Source organism: Oryx dammah, unplaced genomic scaffold, assembly GCF_014754425.2.
Source record: "Oryx dammah isolate SB20612 unplaced genomic scaffold, SCBI_Odam_1.1 HiC_scaffold_23, whole genome shotgun sequence".
NCBI classification, from domain to species: Eukaryota; Metazoa; Chordata; class Mammalia; order Artiodactyla; family Bovidae; genus Oryx; species Oryx dammah.
Window position 1 is genome coordinate 32,321,874 of NW_024070207.1, and position 17,159 is coordinate 32,339,032.

The 17,159-nt window shown below is 41.5% G+C and overlaps 1 protein-coding gene across 4 annotated transcripts in view; it reads right to left on the reverse strand.

The window, feature by feature from the left end:
• Positions 1 to 17,159, reverse strand: part of GRIA3 (glutamate ionotropic receptor AMPA type subunit 3) — a 310,974-nt gene that overhangs the window by 115,809 nt on the left and 178,006 nt on the right. The gene's annotated exons all lie outside the window — the stretch shown is intronic.

Below are 17,159 nucleotides of genomic sequence, written 5' to 3' on the forward strand. Positions count from 1 at the left end.
AATGCTTAGGGAATAGAACACACAAGGAATGGGGTTAATGGGATTTTCAGGTTAATCGAGGTTGCTTTGGCTTATTGAAAACTTTTCTAGCAGAAGTGATTTGAGGGGAAAAAAACACTTTCCTAAAATGCATGCCTGCCTTTTCCTACCTTAATATGAAATACTGAACATCTGCACCTCTTTTGGTGCTGACTGACACCCTAGGCTGTGGGGGAGGGGATTTTTCTCCTAGAGGACATCTGGTGATGCCTGGAGACATTTTGGTTGTCCTATCTGGAAGCGGTGACAGTGCGCAGGGCAGCCCCCACAACAAAGAATTATCCAGCCTGAAGTGTCAGCAGTGCTGATGTTGAGAAGCCATGCCTTAAGGTCATCACTGTTAGCCTAATTTTCATGAGAAACACTGTATTAACACCAAGGTTTACAGTTCACACACTGCATTTTTATTATCTGAAAACATATAAGTGGATTGAATACTTTCCAACTAAATGTATCAGTTGGCACTTGGAAGTTTTTGACGAAATACCTGACATAAGCTTATTTCCTTACAGTTAAGTAAAGGAAAAATTCTGGTTAATTAAGGATTTTATAAAATGTCATTTTATTGAGGACTGACTATGTGCAGAGTAGTATATGGGAGTGGGAACAGGGCGGGGGATAAAATAGACACACTACCAGAGGCAGAACCAGGTTTTACAGAAGCTTGAAGCTAATTTCACTTTACGAGCCCTCTTCTAGAAAAATAACACAAAAGTATGAATATCGTATTTGGAACCTGTGCAAATAAGGGGCCATTAAACTTCATCATACATTCCTCTATGGGCACAGCTGTCAAGGTTCTAAGAACAACTGGAGAAAACAACAATATTGTGTACATCTCAAACCAGAACTACGTATAAAGGGCCATAATGATAATATTAAAACCAGCTACCCTTAACTGAGTGCCTAATATATGTCAAGCACTATGCTAGGTGCTGTATCCCCTGGAACAATTTAACAGCTTAAGTACCATTGGTTTCATTTTGAGATGAGGAATCTCAACCAAAGAGAATTTTTGTAATTTACCCAAGGCCATATAGCTAAGAAATACTAAAGCTGGACTTAGAACATAGGTCTGTGTACCTCCAGAACCCACTCTTGGCAGTACATTACATGGTTTCTTAATATGTACTAAATATCAAATGTCAATAATGACTTTAGGTTCTTGGAGAAGAGGACGAAGAGACATCCATAGTCTGCTGGGACGGATAGAGGAATGGAAACACATATGTAAATAGTATGCTTATTTTCAGTCATTTCAAGTCCAGAGAGGGAGAGAGCTGATTTCAATTAATTTAAAATATAAGCCACATATCTAACTGATTATTTATGGAGGGAATGAAAGGTTAATGATTGTCTTGAGGAGGTGATTTCTCACACCACCATGACATAAAATGAGCTGTTAGGTATCTGCTGGGATGTATTCTTCAGTGTCCGCTGGCAAAAAACATCCTTTTTGGTGACATCTGTTAACTTTTGATGGCAAGTTGGGACCATACATTTGTTGAATTTTTAATTCCCTGACAACCCTCAACAGGATAAAATCAGGGAGGTTTGAGTTCTGTTAGAAAAATGAGTCAGATTCCTGAGACATCTGGGAGAGCTTGGAGAGAAATAAAGAAGTGAGCCCAAAGGAAACAGAGCAAGTCTGTCTCGCCAGACACAGGCTTTAGTCTCCTTTGGAGAATCAGGAAGACAAGAGGGAGCCATAGAAAACATAAGTTTTGTTAGATGAGCCCCCTCAAAGAGAACCCAGGTGCCCAACCTTGTCACATACTCAGCTTGATTATAGGCAAATCACTTAACTTTCTCCAGCCTTCATCACCTTATCTGTAATCTTGGACCATGAGCCTGGCCTTTCCTATCTCAGCAGTGTTGTCAGGATCGAACTGAATAACATCTGTAAAAGGGTTTGGGATGTGCATCATGTAATGATGTGGGGTTAAATAACTGTGGAGAGGGGTCATTTACTAAGATATTGTTTCTGCTTCAGAAAAACTTGAAGCTATTAGAATACCCACTTTAACCCATGCCCAGATGGTCTGTGTCAAACAAACTCACTTATTTGAACGTAGCTCTCTCACAGTACTGCCCTTTTGAAATTAAGCTTAAACTGGAAGAGATGAGAAAGTTATCTAAAGATAGGAACCTTTAGGTGTCACAGAGACTTAAAGGCTGTAATTATTTCTTCATCTTTACTTTCAGTGCCTTCTTCACTCTTAGTTAACTTACAGTTCCTACCAATCTTGGTTTTCCAGTTCACAGTAAATGAAAAGCTACAAATTGAAGGAGGTGTCTATGGAGAGAGGGGAGTGATGTTAGAATGAGGAAGTGATGGACTGACTTAAAGAGGAAGGAGGAGTCTGGAAAAAAACAAAATAGCCGACATTGTACTACAGTATAATCATGGATGTTCATTCTGAGTGCCTGAGTCATCAGAGTATGGCTTGTTGTGTTCAGTAATTTCTGCTGAAATACCTGGGGAAATTAGAATATATTTTAGGGAAGGTTTCCATCAGAAATGCTCAAATTCCCAATACCTAAGATAATACATTTCAATTATCTCAAAATCTTACTTACGTAGGACAGCAACGATCCTATGGATATGAGCTAAGTGAGGCCTCACTGCCAAAAGTGTCATGTTTTGCTCTTGGTCTTTCCTTTTTTTGAATTTTTGGTGCAGGGCTTGTGGGAAGAAGGGTGGGATAGAAGGCTTGTGCGTAATACTGTGCACAAATGAACTAGTTAATGACAGCGGTTCTTGTTCAGTTAGTCTTAAATCGTTTTTCTTTCCATCTGTTACAAACGAACAAGGCATAAATTGTACCCTCAGTTCTTTAATGACTCTGGTAACCAAGAGAATATTCAACTTTGTTTTTATAGCAATTATAATCGCTCTTCCTGAATTAGTTTCAGAACTTCAAGTATAAAAGCCATTTTACAGTCTACTGTGAAATTTCAGGAGGAAATACCCAGTTCCCAAATCCATGCTGTGTATTCGCTGTGCCTTTCTAAGATTTGTTGAAGAAGATGGATGGCTTGATGTGATGGCAGATATGATCAATGCAAGAAGGGAACAAGTGTGAAATGTAGATAAAATTCATTGTTTTAAGGAGATTTATTTTTATGCCCACAAATAAGACCTGAAAGAAAAAAGGGCCACAATCCTCATTCAGTGAGACTTAGACAATAGTTTTATTCACAGAAGAAAAAGCTCTTATATACGAACTCACTGAACCATGCATGTAGCAGAGCATTGAATTATTTGTTACAGAAGTCAGTGAATCATAGTCGACCCACTGTGGGTAGATGTCCCCTTGTTGACACCCCCATCCACTTCTCTGTGAAATTGGGGGCTGGGTATTATTGAGCAGCTAAAAATAATTCAGAAAATGTTGAGTTGGTTTTCTAGAGGCCCTTTCTTTTCCAATTTAATGCTTAATCTGCATAATTTTAGAGATTTGAAGTTAAATTGCTCCATAAGACTACTTGAGAGAGGCCCACAGACCCTTTGGGAGCAAAAGCATCTGTTTTTCTATGCTCACATTAAAAAAAAATGTATGTGTGGAAAAATGTCTATGTTTTTTCCCCTTAGATCCATCTGGTATGCAGATTAGGTTATTTGCAGACCTAAGTATCTTCATGTTTGGGTTTTCTACATCAGGCGATCTATGTATAAAGATTGATCTTACTTTGAGTACAGAACATGCCTTGCTGTTCACCTTAATCTGTTTCTCTTTGATTTAGGTATCCTGAGAATGTTTGGAGGGCTGGGGAGAGAGATGAAGCAGGTTTCTGGTGTTAATTTACCATTAACAGACTTACCCATTATATAGATATTTTCTGTTTAAGAAAAAACTATTAGACCACGTGTGTGTGTGTATGTGTGTGTGTTCAAAGAGAAGACACTTTTTTTCAGTCGCCCTCCCTTTTCTGCTTCCTCAGTTACAAGAAGATACTGCTATCCTGTGGCAACCTATCTAATTTCAGCAGATTGAGATTAGAAAAATAATTCTAAAGGAATTAACTTCTGATATATGTAGCAGAAATCAGCCTCAGAATATGCCAGACTTACCAGAAGAAACCTTCCATCAGATATGATAAAAGCCGTTCATTTTCTTGAATGAAAACCTCAAGCTACTAAATTGCTTTAGTCTTAGTAAACATATATCAGAAGTCAATTTCTTTAGAATTATTTTTCTAATAATCTCAATCTGCACACACTGAATGTCAGGAATTCATATTGCAGGCATCTGACTTGAATAAATGTGCTGGATTAGTGAAGCAGAAAAGAGTCAGTCACCCATACCAGAGTCAGTCCAATGGCGATGGGGAGGGTGCAGATGGGAAAAGAAAGGCTGAAGCTTTTCATAAAGAAGGAAAATGGGAGGATAACCGAGAATTCTCATCAGCGTGTATACTGTCTACAGGGAAAGCTTATGCAGAGAGAAGGCAATTGAATAGGGCATCTAATAAAATGCTAGGATGCGAGGATTAGAGGACAAAGATTTCACCCAAGAACATGTCTTTGGGAAGTTTCACTTCCCAGATTTCAATATTACATTCACTGTGACTGAATAGAATATGCAGAAGATTTAAATAGCAGGAGAGGCAAAGAGAACCTACAAATAAGAGGCAATAAATGGCCACTACTAAGTTACAGGAGCAACAGATCATTCTTGCCTGGAGGACTAAGAGACCATTTCAACACATGTTGATCTTGGTGAGAATGCCTCATTGTATTAACCCTAAAACATTATTTCTCAAATTTCATATCCTCAGAAATTTCCTTAACGATTTGTATCTATCCACATACCACAATACTATCATTTTCTTGATATTTATCTCTATAGCTGCTTGTTTACTTAAATTTAGCAGTGTCCAAAGCAATAATATCCATGAAACTACATACAAGAAAATAAATACAACTGTGTGCAAACAAAATCTATTCATCCAGGTGTCACTGCAAATTCTCTGGTGTACCATCAGGAGTGGTGAATATTGCCTTAATGCAGCTGTGTCTTTAGGGAAGAGAATACAGACCATGTCTTCCTGTCCAGACTAAACAAGTTTTATTTGCCTTATGGTTCAAATCTAAAGAGTATCCTCATCTACTTTCAAAGGGTCATGAGTCTTGTAAGGGAGCAAGATGATGGGCAGTTTGGGAGGTAGCAGATAATGCTCAAGACTGCGTACAAATGACAAATGTGGAAACTTACAAAGGCTTTCCTAAGGCAATTTACTTGTACTGCCCCACCTAGGAAGCCTAGCAGCTTTGATCAGCTAGAGTTCTTGGTCATAGGGCAAATAATAAATACTTAAAACATCTGGACTTTTCCATCAGCCTAACTTCCAGTAAAATGATGAATTTCCAAACGCTGTGTCTTTTCTTAAAGTATCTCATCTAGAAGACCTTTCACAGCACCTTTTCTATTTGCAGTACTCTAGGTTTTTTTCCCAAGAGGTGAGGTATGGGTGATTTAAACTAGTATTCAACCCAGAGTAATATAGCAAGAAAGAATGTTAGTTTCTCTTCAACATAGCCATATGTCTGACTTTTGTAGTCCCTGCATTTTGTATCACCTATCTCCCTAAATCACTGTTAACTTATTTTAAACAATATATTTTAAATAGCAGTGTCCTTTATGCACTTTTATGAAGATTACTGTCAACTATTTTATGTTCATACTTACAACAACTTTTGTTTTAATATTTACAACTTTATGCTAAATATCAAGTTGTATCTTTTTTCTTTTCTCTGTAGATGTTGTAAAATTGGACCCAAAGCTCTATAATCTTGAATCTGAAGACCTACTTGAAGGACTGTACAGGTGGTGAGTAGAAGGCTTGGCAGTGCCACTGGATTCGTTACTTGGATTAAAGAAAAAGGAAAGGCATCATCTGGCATAAGGCTGAGTAGTCACTCCAACATGTGTTTTTTTCCAGCCACAACCACGTGGATATGGGTGGGATATTGCAAGACTTCCTTCACTGGCCCAGGACCCACACTTTCCCATCTGTAGATATTTATCAGGATCAAGAATGCTAGTATCTCACCTGAAATGATAGAGTTGAAACTTGTAAGAGTCTAAAACTCTTCATAGATGTGATATGAATCACCTTGAAAGCTTACAAGAAGTATTTGTTAAAGATGCTGTTCTAGAAAGAGCTGTGAACCTTAAAGTCAGGTGGTTCTGGATTCAAATCCTACCGTTTACTTATTAGCTCCATTACATTGTGCAAAGCCAAACCATGGACAGTTGGGTAGAGTTTTAGACACCCAGGTTCATCCCAGGATGTTTCTTTAAGCTGGGAGGGGAAAGGAAGAAACATGGGGTGTGGAAAATGAGATGTTCTCCTTCGAACTCCCTGATTTTGCCTCTGTGAATGCATTTTCTGTCTGTGCAATGCTTCCAACATTTGACACCCTATGCTGGGAAATTTTCTGATTGCTGAAGGAAGCAAGTAAACATGTCTTCATTTTCAAATAAAAGAAAATATATCTCAGAAACCCAGTGTGCTTCCTGGGCTTTTGGTTTTCAGGATAGTTCCTTACTTGGCAAATTTCTCTCTCTTCTGGGAGCCGTGTCGTTTAAATTTATCTCAATTTGCAAATGGATGACAAATGATAGAAGCTTAGTTTCTGGGCTATAAAACACAGAATTCTCCTAATTCACAAATGTGTGGTTTGGTCTTTCACTTTTGCTATTTGAATTTCCATTCTCTTCCTCATCTGATAGCTCATGCACTTTTGTGATCACGCTGATACAATAAACTATTGGTAGCTTGAAGTCAGCCATGGTGGAAATATTTATTGGTCTGGACAAAAAGTTAGTGTGAGTTTTTGTAAGATGGTATGCACAAGCCCAAATGAATTTTTGGGGGTAATCCAATACATCACAGAAATTAGCCAACACTACAAATTAGGACTCCCCTGCCACCTCACCTTGAAAGTCAGTTTACCTGCATACCACTGGACTCAGAAGTACTCAGTGGATGGAAAGGCTGCTTCTTTTAACCACATTTCATTCATTCCTTCTTTCAGTGAACATTTGTTGAAGGCCTGCTCTGTACCGATCCTGGGTCCAGACACTGGGGAGGCAGAGGTCACCAGAACCTGGTGCCTAGCCTGGAGGATCCCACCATTAGAGTAGGAAAGATTGCCAAGTTAAGAGACAACTATAACCCATCAGGAGAAGTGTGAGAACAGAAATATGTACAGCATACTGAGAATGATTAACTCATAACCTGCTAGAGATAGAAAGGACTTTGTCTCCAACTAAAGAATTTTTTTCCTGTGGTTTTTATAAGTGGGAGCCTGACAAACAGGTGACTTAAAGAGAATGCTATTTTGAAAACAAAGAGAGATGTATTTCAGAGGGTGATTTCTCTTGATTTCAGGAGAGTCTTGCTGTTTTACAGTGCTTACACACTAGAGGGAAGATTTTTATTTGGACCAACTATAGGCATTTGTTGTAATGGTAAGCCAGGGCTGGCTCCATAAGAAATTGTGACTGATATGGTCCACTGGAAAAGCTAAGTTAGAAGGGGTGTAAGTGGTTATATAGTAAAGAAAAGGTGATCTGCTAAGGGCAGTGCATCCTAGCTTTGCCAAGTCCAAGTTGTGAAACATTAGGCAAGTTACTTGACCTCTCAGTTTCAGTTTTCTAGCTGTAAAACGGGGAACATAATAGTTGAGAGGCAGTGAAGTAGGGTGGTCAAGAGTATAGGCTAGTACCTGGGTTTAGGTCTCTACTTTGCCCTTTAATAGCTATGTGACTTTGGGCAGTTAACTTAAACTCTCTGATTCAATGAACCTGTCTGTAAAATGGGTCTATCATTAGTACCTACCTCACAGAATTGCAGTGAGGAATACATGAAATGCTGTATCAGTGTCTACAGCTCCTAACACAGTACCCAATGCTTATCCTACCTATCTTAGTTACATTTTCCCTTCCTTATTGCTACTGTGATGTTTCCCCTATCTATCCTTCTCTGTGACAATCACATCTATCCTTCAAGGCACATCTCATAAGCAGCATCCTCCATGAAGCCTTCCCTGATTTTATGTCCTCACTCTTAAAATGGAGAGATGTAGTTTCCCGCTGCTATGGGGTGAGGGATTTGGAGAGACATCAGGACTTGGTGTGGAGGGTATCGAGGGCGCTGGTCTGGATAGCTCTGGGTTGGAGGTACAGGGAAGGAGCTGAGGTTTGCACTTAGAGCAGAGGGGTGAATTGAACTGGGGGTAAACCAACAGCAAGGTAATTCACACTGCCACCTGCCACTGTCCTGCCTCCAACATTGATCAGGACCATGAATTCAAACCACATAGAAAGCATGTCTCGGAAGATGTGTGTGGGGAGGCAGGGGATGGTTCTGCCCACAGACAAAGAACCTAAATTTTCATGCGTAGGCATCTCAGTGTTTCTGCCACAGAAGAGAATGGGGGTGGAGGGACAGTGAGAAGAGTGAGAGCAGAAATTCGGCACGGTCAGTAAGATGGATGTCTACACCATTACTTAGGGGTCTTGGATTGCCCCACTCTGACAGTAACAACTGGACTTGGCCAATCTACGCTTCATTTCAGGAGCAAGGAGGCATGGCTATTCTAGGCTTTCTCACTTGAATCCACAGAAGCTGTGGCGGTAGAGAGAACACTAAGGAACACAATCCACCTTCCTTGGAGGTTCAACCTTGGGGCAGCATGGATCACCTGGGGTGTCTGTGAAGATGCAAGTACCCGGGCACCACTCTTCAGAGAGTCTGATTCAGAGTCTGGTTTAGTACCCTGGAGTCTGCGTTTTAACACACCGTTGACTGTGATGCGCACTGAACTTAAAGAACTAGCTATCCGTATGATAATAAATGCACTTTGAAAAACTAAAAGCAGGATCGTCCATGAGTGAGTCTCCTGAAAAGGAGTAGGAAGGGAGATATTGAACTTATGGGGTGCACCCTTGGAGAACTGCCCTGGGAAGCCCTGGGCAGGCAGGGGCCAGCCTGAAGACACCTGTGCAGACGCCTGGGAAAGGTGCCAAAGAGGGAATTTCTGGGTAGACCCTGAGACAGAGATTAGAGGACCAGTGGTTTCACTGGGGAGTGATTCCAGGATGCACTGGTAGGGGAGTAAGGGAAAGAAGCCAGCACAGGTGCACAGATGGACAGGGGGGTCTGAGTACCTCTGGGAGTGCTCTGCTGCTCACCCATCTGCAGGGCCAGGAAGTTGAAGTCTGTGTCTTTCAGTTCCCATTCACCACTGGCTGGTAGCTTCTGTCAGGAGGATTAATTCCTTCCCAACACATCTGATTTATCTGACTTCAAGTGAGAACAGCACGTGCTGACAATAGGGTGCTGTTGGCATGTATGAAAAAGGCAAATGCCCAACAAAGGGGGGCACCGGCAGCATCTGCTGTAACTGCAGTGACCTTATGTCACATATGTTGCACTCTGTTATCTACATATTACTTTCATTTGCATCACTGCAATTGATAAAAATGATGAGGTAGGCAGTAAAGTGTGATGGTGGTGGGAGCGGCCTATGGAGTCAGACTGACCTAGAACACCAGTTTCTCCTCACTGTAGCTGAGTGACCTTGGACAAGTCATTTCCCTCACTGAGCCTCACTTCCCACATATGTAAAGTAAGGCTCATAATGACACCTATTGCATTATGGTTATTGTCAGGCATAAATGCAGAATTCCCAGCAGAGGGCTCGAGATAGAAGGGGGCTAAAGCAATATTACTTCCCTTTATGCCTCTGTCTCTGTTTTTTTGTAAGTTAAGTCAAGTCGCTTAGTCGTGTCTGACTCTTTGCGTCCCCATGGACTGTAGCCCACCAGGCTCCTCCATCCATGGGATTCTCCAGGCAAGAATACTGGAGTGGGTTGCCATTTCCTTCTCCAGGGGATCTTCCCGACCCAGGATCAAACCCAGGTCTCCCGCATTAGGGGCAGACGCTTTAACCTCTGAGCCACCAGGGAATTGGCCACACTGTGTAGCATGTGGGATCATACTTTCCCGACAGGACAGGGCTCAAATCCAGGCCCCCTGCATTGGAAGCATGGAGTTTTGACCGCTGGGCCACCAGAAAGCCCCCACCCCTCTCTCTGTACTCAACTTGTACCCCCATTGTATGGCACGAATGTGGTACTTAATGTTTCTAACATGGAAGGCTTAAGTACACCCTGGAGAAAAGTCCACATTGCCCATGAAGCAGTCGATTGAAGGTACCATTTAAAATAATATAAAATCTAGAAAAGTAAAGGGGATGGGCATTGACCAAGTTCAGATGCTGGAAGACTTTCCCCCTGGGGAGGAAGATATCTTTTAGACTAGATGTTGAATGATGCGGGGAATTGTTTTTGGCAGAGAGAAGGGAAGGAGGATCCCAGGTGGGAAGACGCCCTGGACAAGGTCTGTAGAACAGGACACAAGACGAACATAAACTAACATTTATTAGGCACTTACTCTGTACAAGGCATTGTGGAGAGTGATTTTTTAACATGTTTTATTTCATCAAATCCCCACCACAACCTTGCAAGTTAGGCACTATTATTAATTCCATCTTCCATGTTAGGAAACTGAAGCACAAAGAACTGTTGGCTGATTTGCCTGAGGCCTCATAGGCAGAAAATGGTGAAGCCTGGAGTAGAAATCAGATTTGTCTGACTCCAAGCCCAGTCGCTAAGTGTGAGCAGCCATAATAATAATTACTAATCATAAGAGCTATCATGGTTTCTGTGGAATGATCAGCTCCCACTATGGATTCAATTCAATAAAGACTGAGCACCTCCTGTTATTATGTATTATTACCTAAGTGAGGAGCAGTTTTAGCCTGAATCTTTGGAAATTCTCCTTTATTGTGGGGCACCCTGGGAATTTTCCTTTGGTTTCCCCTAATTATTTCTTAAAGCCGTGGGCTTGGTTTGTACGATTATGACTCCAATTTTCAATTCCCTATCAGCATATGACACGAGTTGTCATTGTTTAATCACAGGCTGCACTTGTGATGAATGTTGGATAATCTGAACAAAAGCACAGGAAAACTAATTAGAAGGAACCAAAGGCAAGAGGCTCACAGCCTTGAACAAGAGACTGTGTGAAGGTTTCTAGGACTCAGTCCCTGAAGCTCTGACAATGCATTTTGATCCTTGTCTGAATGCAAATGAACGACTCCATCACATCATAGGCAGTTTGTCACAGTGCAGGTTATTTAGCTGGTTAATTAAAAGTCTGAGTGAGCTGGTCCCTATCTGCACTGGGCTCTGAAGATAACCAAACCTGTGTTCTGACCAGGCAAGTTAATTTAAAATAAGTGACCTCAGTTGGGTAATGGCTGCAGGTTCAAATTCAAGAATTGCTATAATTAGTCCCAGATGGATCTTAATTGTTCTTTCAGGAAACAGAGTGATGAAGGGGGAAAGAGAAATGCCCAAGCCTAAAGTAAAGGTTATTTGCCATATCTTTCCAAAAGCAGGGGAGCTGACTGGGGCGGAACATAGTTAAGATGGTATAGCAAGACTTCCATGGCTGCTGTCCAAATGTGTCCTTCTAGACATAGAGTGGGCATAGCTCTTTTGGAAACAAGGAGAATTCAGCGCTCTTACCTATGTGATCTCAGACGAGTTACTTAACCTTCTTATGTCTGTTTCTCATCTATGTAATGGAGAAAACACTATGAATGCTACCAACCCCAGAGGATCGAAGAAGATGCTGTGCAAAACTGCTTTGAAAAAAAAAAAATATGTAAAGCTCTACAAGGCGGTATTTATTCTTGCTTTAATCCAGGAAAGTTTCCTAATCAGAATTGTGGTTTTAGAGTATATGGGTATGCTAGGCATGTTCCTCTTTTTATGTTTTCCTTCTACTCTGCCATAAACCAAGTACCTTCTGAACTACACCCCTCGAGAGGTGAGAGGATGACAGTTGGTAGGATGTTCAGCACCATATCTGTGTGATGGTACGTGATGTTCTAATTTCTTAGGAGGTGCGCCTGGAGAGCTGAAAGGGATTTCGGCTTTGTGAGCTTTGGGAAGAAATCAGAGTGCACACGGTTAGCGTTTTGCACTACAAAATCAGATCTGTCTCCACTCGTGTTAATATAAATCTTTGACTTGAAATTACATGCTGGCACAGCACTGCGGTACCACGAGGTTAGTGTAAGCCACAGTGAGAGTGGGATGGCTTCAACTTCTCATTTTTTATGCGAATACTTGGTTTCCCTTCACTGTTCTGATATGTTCTAATTAGCTATCTCTTCCCAAGCTCTGGCAGCCAACAGTAATAAGAATTTGTACAATGATAAAAATAAGTGAAAAACTCATAACCCAGTACAAAACCCTGGAAGACCAAGAACTTGACCATTTGGGGATGCACAAATGACTGTTTCTGAAGCTGCTTTTTTGGTCCAGATTCCACTTTTTAAAGGGAATTGTACTGTGATGCCCTTTTGAGTCACCCTTAATGGAATATAAGCATCTAAGACAGAGATTTACAACCTATGCTGACTGACAGTAATCACAACTATTTATCCTTTAAGCCTAACCAAAACTCATTAAAGGAGCTTGCTTTTAAATCAGAATCTGCGTTCTGTCTTGTTAGATGAGCCAGCACATAATGTAGTCGTGTCTCCCAGAATTGCATTGCTATCAAAAGGCTGTGCCTTTTGCTGAAAAGAGCTTGAGGTCATAAGGAACAAATAAACAAAAAGCCCTGGCTCCACATTAGCCTTCACCCCTGGGAAACATGCATCCATGGTATGGAGTGGCAGAGAGCACAGCTTTGCAAGGATTTTGCAAAGGTTTAAGCCATAGGCTGTGCATTCATTACTACACATCTCCCTGGGGAGTTTGTGTGGTGTACCGTAAGCAAAAGCCACAGTACGCAGTGCACCGAGGACTGGGAATTATTCTCCAAGTGATACATACCAGGACTACCCTCCCCCCACCCCGAAAAATGTCAAGAAGCTATTTATTTAATTCAACAAATATTTATTGAGCACTTACTAGGTTCCAAACTGTTTTAGGTGCTGGGGATATGGAAATGAACAACATAAAGCACCCTGCCCTCAGGAAGCCTGTATTCTACTTTGCTTGTCTGGTGATCACTCCCACTTGTAAATTTCTACATGGTTTTTACCTCTCATCCTTTCCTCAGACTACTGATCATTTACCCAAACTAGGCACATGTTCTGTCGTCCCAATTAGACTCAAAGAACTTGAGGGCAGGGCCCCAGTTTAAACTAATTAGTGTGTATACCATTCAGCACAGTGCTCTGTATGCAGGTGTTCAATGTTTTTGAATGATGAGAAAAAAGAGGACTCCAAATACAAGGGAAAAAAAGATGAGACTTTATATTGACTTCAAATGTCATCTTTCTGGTATAGTATGTTTTCTTACGAATGGACTCTTAACCTAAACACTAATAATTCCAGATCGTTGGGTGGGAGGTGGGATGGCGGTGAGAAGGCAGGTGGCCTTTTCCAGGGCGTCCATATGTAGATATCTGTTTGTCCCTGTATTGGTGTAGTCTTGGGTGGTGTGACACAAAGAAGCTGGACACTGGAATCAGATCTGGGTTTAAATCTTTTCTCTTGCACTCACTGCTTGTGTGGCTGCTAGATGTATTAGTCTCTCTCAGCAACTCAGTTTCTTCATCATAAAATGATGGGGTAGTTTAATCCCTAAGCAGAACCTTCTCATTTCAGATATTATGCTACTATATTTCCTAGTGGAAAAATTCTGTTTCTTGAGGATCAAAAAGTCGTGATGAAAGATAGAATTGTGTTCTGGCCAATATAGTCTGTGTTCTTATTGGTATCAAGTTTCAACCATTCTGCTTTACAACATCTGAGTTACTCTCCGTTTCTTCATTGGCACTGCTTATTAGCATTCACTCTGACAAGGGAGCTTGTCATATCTATGCAAATACAAATTTCCACCCCCTTTCAACAAACCAGGTGAACTATTGGCCCCTGAAGACTCAGTTCAACAAGTCATCAGGAACAAGCTGTCCGGGTCTCTAAGTCAGGCATGCTTCTTGTGCATTCCTGTTAGGATCTTGTTCCTTTCTGTCACTGCAGTTAGATCATGATCATCTGTCTACTTGACTGCTTCTCTATGAACTCATGAGCTCCTTGGAGGCTAGAACCATGTCTTCTTTGTTTTTCACTTTTTCTTTAAACTTGCTACTAGTTTTTATCTGGGACGACAGACCCAGGCAGCACACATAGGAATGTCTTGCTTTCAAGGACAGCTTGAAACCATATCTTTACATTTCAGCAGTTCTACTGGAAAGGATTGTGCATAAGAGCCTTCTGTTTCCTTTTCTCATGCAGCTAAGATAAAACTATTCACTTGTTTCTGCCACTTCAAATATTATTCTTATTTATGCAGATTCTATGAAGAGAACACTTGAGTAATGGGTTCTTTCCAGTTTCCACAAAAAACCAAGTCTGAACTAGTCCTCTGTATGCAAAAAAAAAAAAAAAAAAACAACTTTGTTTGATGTGTTGGGTTCTGTTGCAATGAGATCGCAAACGAAACCATCCCCATCTTCCTCTGGAGTACAGTAAAGGGAAATTTATCTCCATCTGACAACTTTTCAGCTAAGCTCCCTGAGCAAAGCCAATAATATGGAACTCATGAAAACAGTTTGAAGACTGAATGGCTTTCTCTATATTTGGAGAAACAATACCATTTTCTCTTGGCTCATAAATCCTCCAGTTCCTGGACCATTATGAACATGGCTTTTTTTCTTTAAAAAAGAGTTTCATGGCAAGATTATCATGCATGCATTCTTGATATGAGTTAAGAAAGTGAGGAGAATGAGTTGTATGTCACCAAGTGGTAGGGACCACTAGAAAGTGGCTAGGCATTCATGTGTATTGTCTCTTGGAGTGTTGAGATCTGTGACTGTAGTTAGTTAAGCAAGGGGTGGTGGGAGCTGCAGTGGACAGAATCATGGGAGAAGAATACTACTGGGGAAGTTGTCTTGGGCATAATCTGCCCTCCCACTTAGTCTTGGGCTTCACTGGTGGCTCAGATGGTAAAGAATCTGCCTGAAATGCAGGAGACCTGGGTTCGATCCCTGGGTTTGGAAGATCTCTCAGAGAAGAGAATGGGTACCTACTCCAGTATTCTGGCCTGAAGAATTCCATGGACAAGGGAGCCTGATGGGCTACCATCCATGGGGTCACAAAGAGTCACGACTGAGCGACTATCACTTTCACTTAGTTTCAATATTTCACAATTAGTGCTCTATCTTCAACAGGTTGAGTGTGAGAAGCAGCCCATAACTCTTCCAGGGAGGAGCCCTGGACAACACTACCCTCCCCTAATGAAAGCCAATGCGTGAGGCTTCGGAGATGGGTCTGCAGCCCTCAGTTAAGAGCTAATGGCTCTGTTGGGAGATGCACTTTACTGCCACTCCTTGAAGCTCTCTCTGAGCAGCTTGGCGGTGGTTGCCATGGACACCAAGTAGCAAACAGGATAGGGTCAGAGTTTGAAGAATTGTGCTGTGCTTGAGTGGGTGAGACTGAAATTAAGTTAATGTGTGTACAAATAAGGTGCGTTTCTTTCCTTCATGACTTTGAGAAAATGGCAACAAAGCAGTCTGTCAAACAATTGATTTTATATTGGCCAGGGAAGAGGGAGGAGAAGCAATTTATTTATTGAGTAGGAGGTTCTCCAGTTAAGCACAGGCAGTAGTTTGAAATAAGGTCAAGAGAAGTGAAAAGGGCTCTCAGAGCTGTTGAAGAGATAAGTAATGATGAAAAGGCACTTAAGAATGGCCATTAAGAAGCTTTCTATAGTATCTTCTTAGAGGGCCCAGTCCCTTGCTTCAGGGTCTCTGGATCCTCATTTCTTAATCTAAGACCCAACATTACTGAGATTTCACTGCATCTGATTCTGCCCTCTTATTTACCTCTACAAGTGTGTGTGTGTGTATCTTTTAGAAAACATTTTTTCAAATAGGTTCACCCAGTCTTCTATTTTCTGTGTCCCCATTCTTTTTTTTTTTTTTTTGATGTGGACCATTTTAAAAGTCTTTATTGAATTTGTTACCACATTGCTGCTGTTATATGTTTTGGGTTTTTGCCCAGGAAGCGTGTGGGATCTTAGATCCCTGACCAGGAATTGAACTTGCATGCCCTGCATTGGCAGGAGAAGTCTTAACCACTGAACCACCACGGAAGTCCCCTGTGTCCCCATTCTTAAGATTGGTGGGCACACTTCCTGCCAATGCTGAGCTCGGAAAGAGACAGTACCCTTCCTGCCCCGTCCTCAATAATGATCCAGTTATAGGGAGAGCCAAAATTGCCACTGTTGGAACAACTGACAGCATGCAAACAAGTTAAAGCACATAAATTTGAACACAGCACTCTTGCTGATGATCAGTTAACCCCACTATGGGAGGACCAAAAACCATAATCAAAGTACTTGCCACTCTCTTGGTAGTGCTCACATATCCAAATCTTTCAGTTCAGTTCATTCGCTCAGTCATGTCCAACTCTTTGGGACCCCATGAATCGCAGCACACCAGGCCTCCCTGTCCATCACCATCTCACACAGTCCACTCAGACTCATGTCCATTGAGTCCATGATGCCATTGAGCCATCTCATCCTCTGTCGTCCCCTTCTCCTCCTGCCCCCAATCCCTCCCAGCATCAGAGTCTTTTCCAATGAGTCAACTCTTCACATGAGGTGGCCAAAGTACTGGAGTTTCAGCTTTAGCATCATTCCTTCCAAAGAAATCCCAGGGTTGATCTCCTTCAGAATGGACTGGTTGGATCTCTTTGCAGTCCAAGGGACTCTCAAGAGTCTTCTCCAACACCACAGTTCAAAAGCATCAATTCTTCGGCGCTCAGCCTTCTTCACAGTCCAATTCTCACATCCATACATGACTGCTGGAAAAACCATAGCCTTGACTAGAGGGACCTTAGTCGGCAAAGTAATGTCTCTGCTTTTGAATATACTATCTAGGTTGGTCATACCTTTCCTTCCAAGGAGTAAGCATCTTTTAATTTCATGGCTGCAATCACCATCTGCAGTGATTTTGGAGCCCAAAACAATAAAGTCTGACACTGTTTCCACTGTTTCCCCATCTATTTCCCATG